General features: G+C 39.7%; 1 long non-coding RNA gene and 1 other non-coding gene across 2 annotated transcripts; both read right to left on the bottom strand.

Annotated features, from left to right (window-relative positions):
- Positions 1-5,150: 5,150 nt before the first annotated feature.
- LOC111095852 lies at positions 5,151-11,450 on the bottom strand. Its single transcript, XR_005359326.1, has 4 exons — positions 10,911-11,450; positions 10,373-10,594; positions 6,143-6,216; positions 5,151-5,469 (listed from the first exon to the last, which is right to left on the bottom strand). It is a non-coding gene; the product is annotated as an uncharacterized LOC111095852 (long non-coding RNA).
- Positions 8,466-8,572, bottom strand: LOC119872111. The gene has a single exon (XR_005360294.1). It is a non-coding gene; the product is annotated as a U6 spliceosomal RNA (small nuclear RNA).
- Positions 11,451-11,605: the final 155 nt, after the last annotated feature.

Raw genomic sequence — 11,605 nt, 5'->3', positions numbered from 1 at the left:
GAAGGATGAGAACCATTTACTCTGCATTTCAAAGATCTGTACATGAAAAGAGGCTGTAGAGTGGGGGAAACGAGTGGGGGAAACGGGCACAATTAAATTCTAATCTTTAAAATGTCACTGCATGTTAGACATTTCTGTATATGGCTTCTCACTCTTAATATTTTTATTTTTTATTAAGCTCCTATCTCATTTGGAGAACAAGTCACTGAAAAAGCAGCAACCAAGGGATTATAGCTCCCAATTACATTATGGGTTCTGAAGTAATGCTGGCCCAGTGTTTCAGTACGGCAGTGATTAATGTGAGGAGATTTTCTTATCTTTATAACCCACTTATACTACAATATAACACCCTGATAACAATCCCTGAGCTGGGTAAAATGAATTATCATCATGGGTGTTGGCAGAAACTTCAAATCAGAAATGCAAAATAAACTGAAATTTTAGTGACCACGTAGTGTTCACTACAATCAATGGTTAATGCCAGAAATTTTGGCATGTGCCCAGAAGGTGAGGAGGAAGGATTAAACCAAATGTTTCTGACAAGGACAGCAAGGGACTTTTAAAGGATGGAATGTTTGTTTCCTCTGACGTCAAACACTCTGACATCTACATGATCTAGCAATGTCATTATATTAACATCAGTCAGCATTTAGTAATTTCTTCTGATTCCAGCAATATTGACTATAATGTTTCACTTTTTTGCCTTCCCTTACTGTTTATTTAAAAGCCATCCCACTTTCTAGGTATTGTTTTTATTCCTTTGTCTGTGCATAGATGTATATGTATGTGTTGTGGTGTGTGTATATATACATACGTATACACATACATATATATTCATTAATATATGCACATATGTATTACAGTAATTTTATTTTTTCCAACTACTCTACAAGGTATATAATTATTCAAAAGAGGGCTATGTCATTAATATCTATGAATCACTTTGGTTTAACAGATGGAATGATTCTTTTTTTATACAGCTTTAAAATGGACTTTTTCATATTCATTGAGTCTTCTTAGATATGATAATAAATGTTTGTGCACATTTAGGATGTAAAGAAACTACCTGTGATAAATGTTAACCATTTGGAATTTAACAAATGTACTTAGGCTCCTTTGAGTCTCTTGCTCAATGTTTACGAGTGTAAATTAGAGACCTGAAGGCATGAGCAAGGTTCTGATACATTGGCATAAGGCAGAGGTTGCAAGCAGGTGGCCCACAGTGATGTTTTATTTTGTCATGATTTAAAAAATATTTGTAATATTTTTAACTTAAAAATTGAGAGTGTTCACAAAGACATTTGACTTTCTGCTTGTCTCAAAATATTAGGCATCTGGGAACACTTGACACATATTCAGGGGTATACTGATAGATGTTTAACGTCCAGCTGTCAAGAAAAAAGAATCCTCATTTGCAGCATTTGCCATTTCTGTGCTATAAACACTCCCACCATTACTGATTTCAAGCTACTGATGTGACATTATAAAAGTGGAGTTGAGAAGATATGCACACAATCGGCTGTTGTAGACCAGTATGAGCTAGCTCACTACTGTCTATGTCAATCCTCAACACAACTAGTTGAGGTTACTAGCTGCTCCTTTTAGAGGAGGCACCATCTCTCTTGTTCTCCATATTTCCTACCAAACCTGTGTCTCATATTTAGATGAACTGCTAGTCCACAGAGGGACTTTGTGTTTGTGACCTCTGGCTTAAGGAATAATTCTGTTGAGAATTAAGGCCTGCTACCTCAGAAAATGAAATGAGCTCAGTGTTATTTATGTGTGTACTGTGTAGTGAAGGCCTTGTGTTGCAAGAGCAGACCCAATCAGGACGGCATGACAAACCGGGGGCAAGAAAAGCAGACATGGACACAATGTGCCAATATCCACACATCTGAAGGGTGGAGCTCTCACCTTTTTCTGAAGAACAGCTTTGCAATGGGTGGTAGATAAAGGCTAGAGCAGGGATAGTGGCAACGCTAGGATGACAGTGTTAAGTCAAAAGAAACAGCCCCCCGGAGGCAGCCCCCTGGAATGTCTATGTAGAGCTGGTAACCTGAGCAAGCATCTAGGGATCTGAAATGGTCTTGTACTTCCCCAGGTGCCTCTGGGGATGTGTGGCCAGATAGCTGCCATACCCACTCTGGCCCTCTGTATATTCTATGCTCTGCTTTCAGGAACCAAGGCTGAGCCTGCCCAGAAATGCCCCATATGATGGTGAGGGGTGAAGATGGTACAACTTTAAGGTGGTGCTGTTCCATAGACTATGCCTTAGATGCTCCCTCCTTAGCCTCCAGCATATAGCCTGTACAACCATACCTGTGTGAAAATAAGACCAACCAACTTTGCTCAGAGCTCACTATAGCAAGGGAGTCAGCCACCATCACTTGCATTTTGATGGAAACTCAAAGATAAGCAGAGGAGTGGGAAAGTTTTATAGTGGAAATGATGGGAGGCCTCAGGTGTGCCTTGATTGGGAGCTGTTGGTGTGGGGGGAGCTGTAGGTGGGCCAAATGGAAGCCTATAGGCTTGACATCTTGTATGATTGGTTAAGGGTGCATATTTGGCTCTCTCTGGTTGGTCCTAAATTAGAATGAGGGGCAAGAATTAGGAAGCTGGGACACTGGGTGGCTCAGGGGTTGAGCGTCTGTCTGCCTTTGGTTCAGGTCATGATCCTGAGATTCGGAATTGAGTCCCGCATCAGGCTCCTTGAATGGAGCCTGCTTCTCCCTTTGCCTGTGTCTCTGCCTCTCTCTCTCTTTCTCTCTCTCTCTGTTTCTCATGAATATATAAATAAAATCTTTAAAAAAAAAGAATTTGAGAAGCTGTCAGTTATTAATCAAGTCCAGTCATTTTGAGCTGGATTGTTACAGAAGTTATTGCTTGGTTTCCTGAATTGTTAGTAAAGATAGCAATCCAGCTTCCTACAAGTCTGACTTAAATAGCTGGTAGACTTCCTAGGCTGATTATTGCAAATAAGGGGGTTGCTCCAGGTTGTGGGTCAGTGTTCTATTTTCACATCTGGTCTGGGCATTGTCTATTTGTATATTCAGTCTCAGATGGTGGCCCTGACTGCCCTTCTCAGAGACTGCCTTTTCTCTGTTATACATTTTATTTCTGAGAGTATTTGTAAATATCTGTCAATATTAGGTCCTCCAACAATTAAATGAAATTTTACAAAATGCATGTTTTAGGTGGTATGATATTTATGGTAAGAAACATATATTTGGTCTTCATCCACTATTCCTGGCACATAGCTCCTAAAGCCCTAGGAATTTCGTAAGTTATGCTAACTAGATGAATTTTGGAAAGCTGAGAATGAGAGTTGGTTGTCAGGGGAACCCAACCTCTCAACCTTCAGGGAGAGGAGAGGGGCTGAGGATTGAGTTAAATCACCAGCATTCACTAATTTAATCAACAGAGCTTCCATTAACCCAAAAGGATGGGGTTCCAGTTTGGTGAACACGAGGAGATGCAGGAAGAAGGGTGCATTCCTAGAGCATGGAAGCTCCATGCCCCTTCCCACATACCTTGCTGTAGGCATCTATCTACATAAGTTAAATCCCTTTATAATGAACTGGTAATATAATTAGTAAAATGTTTCTCTGAGTTCTGTGAGTGCTCTAACAAATTAATCGAACCCAAGAAGGTAGTCATTGGAACCTCTGATCTGTAACCAGTTAGTCAGAAGCACAGGGGACAACCCATACCTACAAATTGCATCTGAAGTGGGAGGTAAGGGGTCAGTCTTGTAGGACTGAGGCCTTAACCTGTGGAATCTGGTGCTATCTCCAGTGTCAGAATTGAGTTGAATTATAAGATATTCAGTTGGTGTCAAAGAATTGCTTGGTGTTGTGGAAAAAAACTCCACATGTTGGAAATGGATAATACCAGAATCCTAGCAGTGGGAAAGGGAGATTGATGGAGGTGGCATAGAATAGACCATATCATTGAGCTGCAAAGGGAAGACAGGAGAACACACAGAGAAAGCCTGGCGCTAGCAACAGGTCATGCTCAAGAGACTGGGCACTCCTCTATGCTGGCTCTATTGTATTTTGGTGTTGCTCAAGTCTATTGTATTTTGGTGCCACTTAGTCTTTACTGGAGGAATTTCCATCTAAAGTGATAACTGAACTTAGCTGCCCAACTTGAAATATCTAGACCAGCAAAGGGGTTCAATATATCTTAGCAAAGCAGTAAAGTGTAATATGCCCATAGCCAACACGGTAGCTTTTTAGGCCATGCTGTTGACCTCGAATCAGGCCTGGATCAGAGTCCAGCCTCTGTCGTCTCTGGTCAATTGACTCAGCTCCTGTTCTCATGCAGAGCAGCACACACACTGAACTGCCATTTGGATTCCTTTTAAAACTTGACAAATGGTGTACAGGGAGTTGTGCTTCCAAATTTCTTTGGTTTCATATTAGAGAGGAGTTCTTGAAAGTTGGATTTCCTGGATTCTGCTTTTTATTCCACTTCTATCTTGCAACTATCTCTTCAGTATTTTGTTTTTCTCCAACCCTCAGACATCGGTCTTCCCCACCCTTTTAAATAAAATTCCAACTTTTAAAGATATTTCCTTTGCTAATTAGAAGCAATAAAGTAATTTCTCTCTAGTTTTGGCTTATCTTAATGAAGCATGAAGACTTTCCCTCCCATTTTTCTGCTTTTTCTTCCACCACTCTATTTTTCCTTATTTCTTCTTTTTAGCTTATCTATGTGTCTTTTGGCTTAGCTATGCCTGTGTTATTGGGTAGTGTTGATGGGAATTTAGAAGGCAAGAGTATGTTATTGAATTTGCTTTGCCCTACATTTAATACCGTTCAATATCCAGCTATGTTTTCTGGTTTGACAGCAGTGCCACCAGAAAATAGTTTCCTCCCCCAGATGACACACTGAACTTTTAAATTTCAAACCATCTATGCTAGATCTCTAGCAGAAAAAAAAGAGTCATATAATTTTGCATTATTTGTGGTGATGTCTGCTCAAATACATTAAGAGGTATAGAAAAGCAAAGGAAATGGATTGGGAACCACAAGGCATCCAAGGTTGTAAGGATACTGGGAAGTTACTGGGATTTATTTTTTATTTTTTATTTTTTTTTTACCACTGCGTAATATAAGGTAAGTAGTTGATAACCAAACAATGCTTTGTGTTAAAGTTTAAATGGTAGGTGTCCTCATGCTAATTGTCCTCAGACAGACACATTTTTAAAAAGTCTCTCCATCTCCCCTTTTGGACATATACTCCCTTTGGAACATATGACTCAAAAGTGAGCACAAAGTGCTTTCTCAAGAAGAAAAATTCACTCTTTCCTTCTGGCAATCTTCCTCCTGCCAAGGTGGTCCATGACTCAGCAAATTCTGCCATTTGTCTCATTAGCTGGGTGGCTTTAGTAGATGGTGTCATTCTGTGCCCTTTACCCAACGGTGCAGTGATCACCAGCTGCTCTCAACCTCAGCAGCTGTATCCCTAAGGGTTCCAACAGAGAAACAGAACCAGTGGGGGAAAGAGAGAGAGAGAAATTGATTGATTGATTGCAAGGATTGACCACATGATTCTGAGTGCTGGCTAGGCAAATCTGGAGAAATCCATAGGCTGTCAGGAAGGACAAGCTAGACTCCATAGGCTGAATTTGCCCCCAAACTATTGTCTATAAACAGAATTTCTTCCTCTCCAGGGAAACCTCAGTTTTGCTCTTAAGCCTTCTAACTGCTTGAATCAGGCCCACCCAGATTATCTAGGATGATCTTCCTTACTTACTGTAAACTGATTATGGACTTTAATCACATCTGCAAATACCTTTACAGCTATACCCAGTGTTTTACTGGGTAACTAGAGACCACACTTAGTCAAGTACCCATATAAAACTGTCACAGCTGCTCTTCCTCCAGAGAATTGCTCTCAGGTGATGGGAGCTGCCTGGCTTGGAGGGATATGTCCCCAACTGAGGAGCATGCCAGTCATGCACTGGCTGCAGGGTCACAAAGACCTGCTTATTCTCTTTTAAGATGGGGATGGTTTGTGGTTCAGTTTACATGAATTATTATAGATGACATATAGTATGACTATCTAATATGTTACATATTATTATAATATAATAAATAATATTATAATATTATATATTAAATTCATAAATACATACATCCTAAATTACCATTGCCTTGTGTGCCAGAAACCAGCTTTGTTTTCACCAAATCATTTTTCCTTTTCTTCTTCCTGGGCACATAAGAGGACAACGTTATTTTAGGGTGGACCATGTGACTAGATCTTTCAGCTGCTATAAGCAGATGTGATGTGTGTCACTCAAGGCCAAAATATAGAAGGGCAAAAAAAAGTGTGGGTTCTCTGCATTTTCTGTTTCCTTCTGTGGCTACCTGGATAGTGTGAAAAGTTTAAATGCTGTAGATGCTCGAGGTAGTGTAGCTCTGTGATACTAACAGCAGTGCAAGTCCATGTGTCAACGCCTAGGAGGAAACTGCCTTGGAGTCATTAGACCTGGTGTGGATTTTCATAAGCAAAGATTGAACCTTTCCATGTTATGCCTCTAAAATTTTAGGATTTGTTTGTTACTAACCTAACATATATACACCTTTTCTTCTTCTCCTAGGGTGAAAGATACTATATCCACCTAAAGTTTTTGGTTTTGTCCTTGGTTTTTGTTTGTTTGTTTGTTTTAAGATACAATGTAAGTAAGCAATTTTCTGAAAATGCAGACAATGTAAGCAATTTTCTGAAGCCACCCTGCATTTTTATACTTCCATGATCATTCCAGTAATGTGTCCTCTTGGTCTAGAAAGTCCCAGCACAGACTTGCAATCAGTCTAGTCCCTATTCTACTCTTTAGAGGCATAGTCCTACCTAGATTACTTACGTTTCTCATTAATAAGAAAATGATAATTCCTAGTCAAAGTGTTGGGGGTTTTTTTGGACTTAATAAATCAGTGTTCACAGAAGCCCCTAGTGTAATCTGATTCAGAAGTTAAAATGCCTAGCAGAAACTCATTAATGGTTTTGCTGTCTTCCCCCCTGCCCCTTATTAAAAAAGCCTAGACATCCTTCAAGGCTTACTTCAAATGTAACCTCTTCTTGCTTAAATGTTTTCCATTTTTCCTTTGCAGTCACTAGGCACAATATATGCTCCTTTGTTTAGCTTTATTTCGTTCTGCCTAGAATTAGAGCTATTTGTTCACACATCTTACAGCTTTCTAGTAGATTTTCAATTCTTCAAGGGCAGAAAGACCTGTCTCTTTCATCTTTGCATTTTCTCCTTCCTCCTCACAGCACCCAGTGAGTGCCTGGCAAGTAGGAGGTTCTCAACAATATTTATTAAAATGGAATGAAATGAAACCTAAAGGGTTTTGCAAATAAAAATGGACCTGTCTTTTCCCAGAACCTCCAAAGGCATTTTGGAAAGGAGGGCAAATGAGATAGGCAAAGTGTACCCAGTGTACATTCTTTAAATCATTTGCAAGGTTAAAACGGAAGGTTCATGCTGTCTGAAAGCTATGACAAGGAATATTTGCAGTTAACCAAGTTTTATGAGGCAGTCATTCTACATGGATTTTACACAGCTCTGCTGGTAGCAAAGACATGCCACAGAGATATTTGATATTTTTCTTTACAGACCTCATTCCACTCAGCTCTGGACTCAGAGCTTCACTTAGCTTGCATAATGGCTGTCAGAAGAGGGAAGAAGCCTGCAACTTAAAGTCTCAGAAGGTGGCGAAAGAGAGAATGAAACCTGCAAAGGCGTTTTGGCTTTCATTGACTTTTCACAGCTTTGACCACAGGGTTTAAAAATAATTGCAATAGCAGAGATTTAGATACTTAGGAGAGAACAGAAGCATGTGTTTTTAAGTGTTTGCTGTCATTCTTCTTAGATAAGCCATAATTATTAGAATAGCTCATGGAATTATGGTTGGAACAATTTTTAAAGCTGAGTTTTATAAATTTAGCTTTATAAAATTTAGTTTCGTTTTGTTTTTAAATATTTTATTTATTTATTCATGAGAGACACAGAGAGAGAGAGAAGCAGAGACACAGGCAGAGGGAGAAGCAGGCTGCCTGTGGGGGCCTGATGCAGGACTCGATCCTGGGACCCTGGGATCACCACCTGAATCAAAGGCAGATGCTCAATCACTGAACCACCCAGGTGCCTCAAATTTAGTTTTATAATAGAGGAATGGCAAAATATATTATGATCCATTAATTCTAAGGAATATTCTGAGACCTTTAAAATATCATATTTTTGCAGGGTATTTATCAACTGAGCAAAAGGTAAGAAGGAGCACGTTATCCAACCAGAGCAGCCCAGTTAAATATGTATGTCTAAAAAAGGATGTGTGTGCATATGCACGGAGAAAGCCTAGAAGGAAATATATCAAAGCAATAATATCTGTTATTTTAGGTTTTTGACTGGCAAAACTGTTGTGGGTAATTTTCAGGTGTTCTTTTTTGTTTTTGTTTTTAAATATGGAAGCTTCACAAATTTGCATGTCATCCTTGTACAGGGGCCATGCTAATCTTTTCCACATCATTCCAATTTTAATATATGTGCTGCTGAAGTGAGCACAACTTTGATGTTTTTATAATTACTTTTCTGTGTCTCACTTTATATTTCTATAGGATTTTCTCTGAATTTTCCCCTTATATGTGCTATAAAAACAGAAAAAAATCAGAAAACAAAAGATGGCTTATTTTGGCTTAATGTGATAGCTTCCCTTTAGGCAGTTAGTATAGGTTTGGCACTAAGCATTTTTCATAAGTTATCTTATTTCATCTTCATAAAAATCCTGCTATTATTTATATTTATTTACCAATGCAAAGAATCAAGGCATGGAAAGCTTAAGGAGCATGGTTGTGGTAACCCAGGTAGAAAGTGGCAGCACTCAGATTTCACATCCACTGATGCACTCCAGAACTGTGCTATTAACATTAGACTCCAGGCAACTCCTAAGATGCACAGAGGGGAGAGGATATTCATGGTGAAAGGCCCTTGTATTATTTGGGAGGAATTCTGTTCCTAGCCTAGCCTGCTGAACACAGTGAGAAAGACTGAGGACTGATCTTGAAATGGAGGAAAGATGATCTCTGAATTAACAAGGTAGTAGGACTGACTGGTAATACACACTGTATTATTATCCAAAACAGGTCCCCAATTTTTGATGGCCTGATTGATGGCTCCAGAAATTGATGGTATTTGAAGGTTTTGACAGGAGAGTGGTAGTCAACCCTGTCCTTTTTTTTTTAATAAGAAAAATATGTTTGTTTTGTAATGTGTGTTACAGTAAAAAGGTCATATCCTTAACATATATAAAGCTCTTCCAAACCAATAAAAATGAAGAGTACAAGAACAGCCACTTACAAAAGAACATGTATGACCAGAGAGCCCATGGAAATAATAATCTTTCTCATTAAGCATTTCATAATCAAGCAATAAAATGTGATACCTATTTCTCTTTTCAAATTGATAAATGATTGACATACAGCACTGTATGAGTATTAGACATACAACCTAATGATTTGATACATGAATGTAACACAAAATGACTACCAAAACAAGTGAATATCCATCACCACACACAATTACAAATTATTTTTTAACTCCATTCTATTCAACAAATATTATTTGAGACTGTATCCTAGGGACAAGTCTTCATGTAGGTGGTTTTAAAGGCTGGATGGGGGCAACGGGAGACTAGGGGCAGCCAGGACTGCAGGTAAGGAGAGAGGTCAGGTTGGGCTCAGCACATGAACAAGAATGCTGAGTGCTATCTGCATGCTGCCTTCCAGTTTCTGATGTGATTTATTTATTTTTATTTTATCCACTGAAGATCCTTATAAAAGGGAAACACAAGCAGTATTTAAGAAGTACTCACTATATGCTAGGGACTATGCTAGAATTTTTGCTCATTCTGGCTCATAAAACCTCCTGAAAAGTTCCTTTTAGGAGGTCATGGTTACATACTAGCCACCTTAAGCTCAGAAGAGTGAATGAACACATTGTGAGCTCTGGAAACCCCCAGCATCCACATGTAGAGCTCTACCCACTGTACCACACTGCATGGGCTCTGGGTCACCTAAGCCTGACATATTGGTCACCTAAGGCTGACATATTGTGTCCCTCTCTTGCATTTCCACAAGAGAGAGAGATGTTCTTTTTTTTTTTTTTTTTTTTTTTTTTTTTTAGATTTTATATATTTATTCATGAGAGACACTCAGAGAGAGGCAGAGGGAGAAGCAGGCTCCCTGTGGGGAGCCCATTGTGGCACTCGATTCCGGGACCCTGGGATCACAACCTGAGCCAAAGGCAGATGTTCAATCACGGAGCCACCCAGGTGCCCAAGAGAGATGTTGTTAATCAACTTGGTACCTCTTTCAGCTTTTTTCTCATCTGTAAAAGGAGTTCCAGTTTGCACATGGTCACCTGGTAGTTTCTCAGAAAATCTCTCCCATTATTCACCAACTGGGTCAGGATCCACTTGAGACATTCATGGCACAGTGGTGCAGGCCGTAGACTTTGGGTTTAACTTTTTTCTCCTCATTAGCCTCCACTGGAATTGTGCTCAATAAAGTTCACTGCATGGGCTGATGCCTGTTTTTAGAAACAGTTTTATTGAAATATAGCTATGTTCATTTGTTTACATACACCTATGGCTGTTGTTATGCTGCAATGGCAGAATTGAATAGTTACCAGAGAGACTGGCCGTCCAAAGTATTTAGTATCTGGCCCTTTACCAAAAAAACAAACAAAGAAAAAACCCACCCTAATCATAATACCCTTTGTCCTATTGTCTACTTGGGTCCCCTACTGCTCTTCCTACCGACTGCAGTTTTAGTTCAGTGCCATCTTAGAAGCCCACCATCTTTAAGCCAGCCCTGTCTACTCCCTGTCCCAACCCATCTTTTACCTTGGATAGGAGTTTGAGGAGAACACAGGAGCGTAGCTCAGGTCTTGGAGAAGTCCCCACAATTACAAGAAAAGAGGAAAAACAGAACTGTCAGAGGGCTTACGGAAACTAAGAGCCAACAACAGACAGATTTCAAGACTAGGCAAAAAAACAAAAGACAGGCATTTAATGGTGTCTAGAGTTGCAAACACACTTGAGAAAAGTGAGCAATGAGAAAGGCTGCTGAACTTGACCCTTAGCCGTTTACAGGTGACCTTTGGAACTGAAGTGTCCCTTGAATGACGTGGGTGGAAACCAAATTTCTGGCAATGAAGAAGCTAATGATTTGGATTTCCAGAATGGACTTTGAATTACTGGCTGAGGAGGTTAGCACTTCCTGCCTGCCTAATTTCTCATGGGCAATTTTGTGATTTTGTTTCCTTATTTAACTTCTCTACACAGTAAGAAGCGCTAGTTACGCTCATCATTTGTAATCAAGCAGCTGTTGCCTCTGGAGGCTCTCTGGACAATCCACGTGTCTGCTTCCCCAGGAGCTCTGAATGTTTGGTTTCACACAAGTTTTTCTTTTTTCCCTTTTTTGAAAGTGTGGAGATATAGTCTGTGCCCTGGTATGTGCTCCTTGAATTCCTTGATAGGAGAAGCCTTGGAATGTTAATGAGGTCACTCCTTTCCTGGTGGACAGAGAGATCAATGGC

Source organism: Canis lupus, chromosome 5 (genome assembly GCF_011100685.1).
Source record: "Canis lupus familiaris isolate Mischka breed German Shepherd chromosome 5, alternate assembly UU_Cfam_GSD_1.0, whole genome shotgun sequence".
Classification (NCBI taxonomy): Eukaryota; Metazoa; Chordata; class Mammalia; order Carnivora; family Canidae; genus Canis; species Canis lupus.
This window is presented reverse-complemented; position numbering and strand designations above follow the sequence as displayed.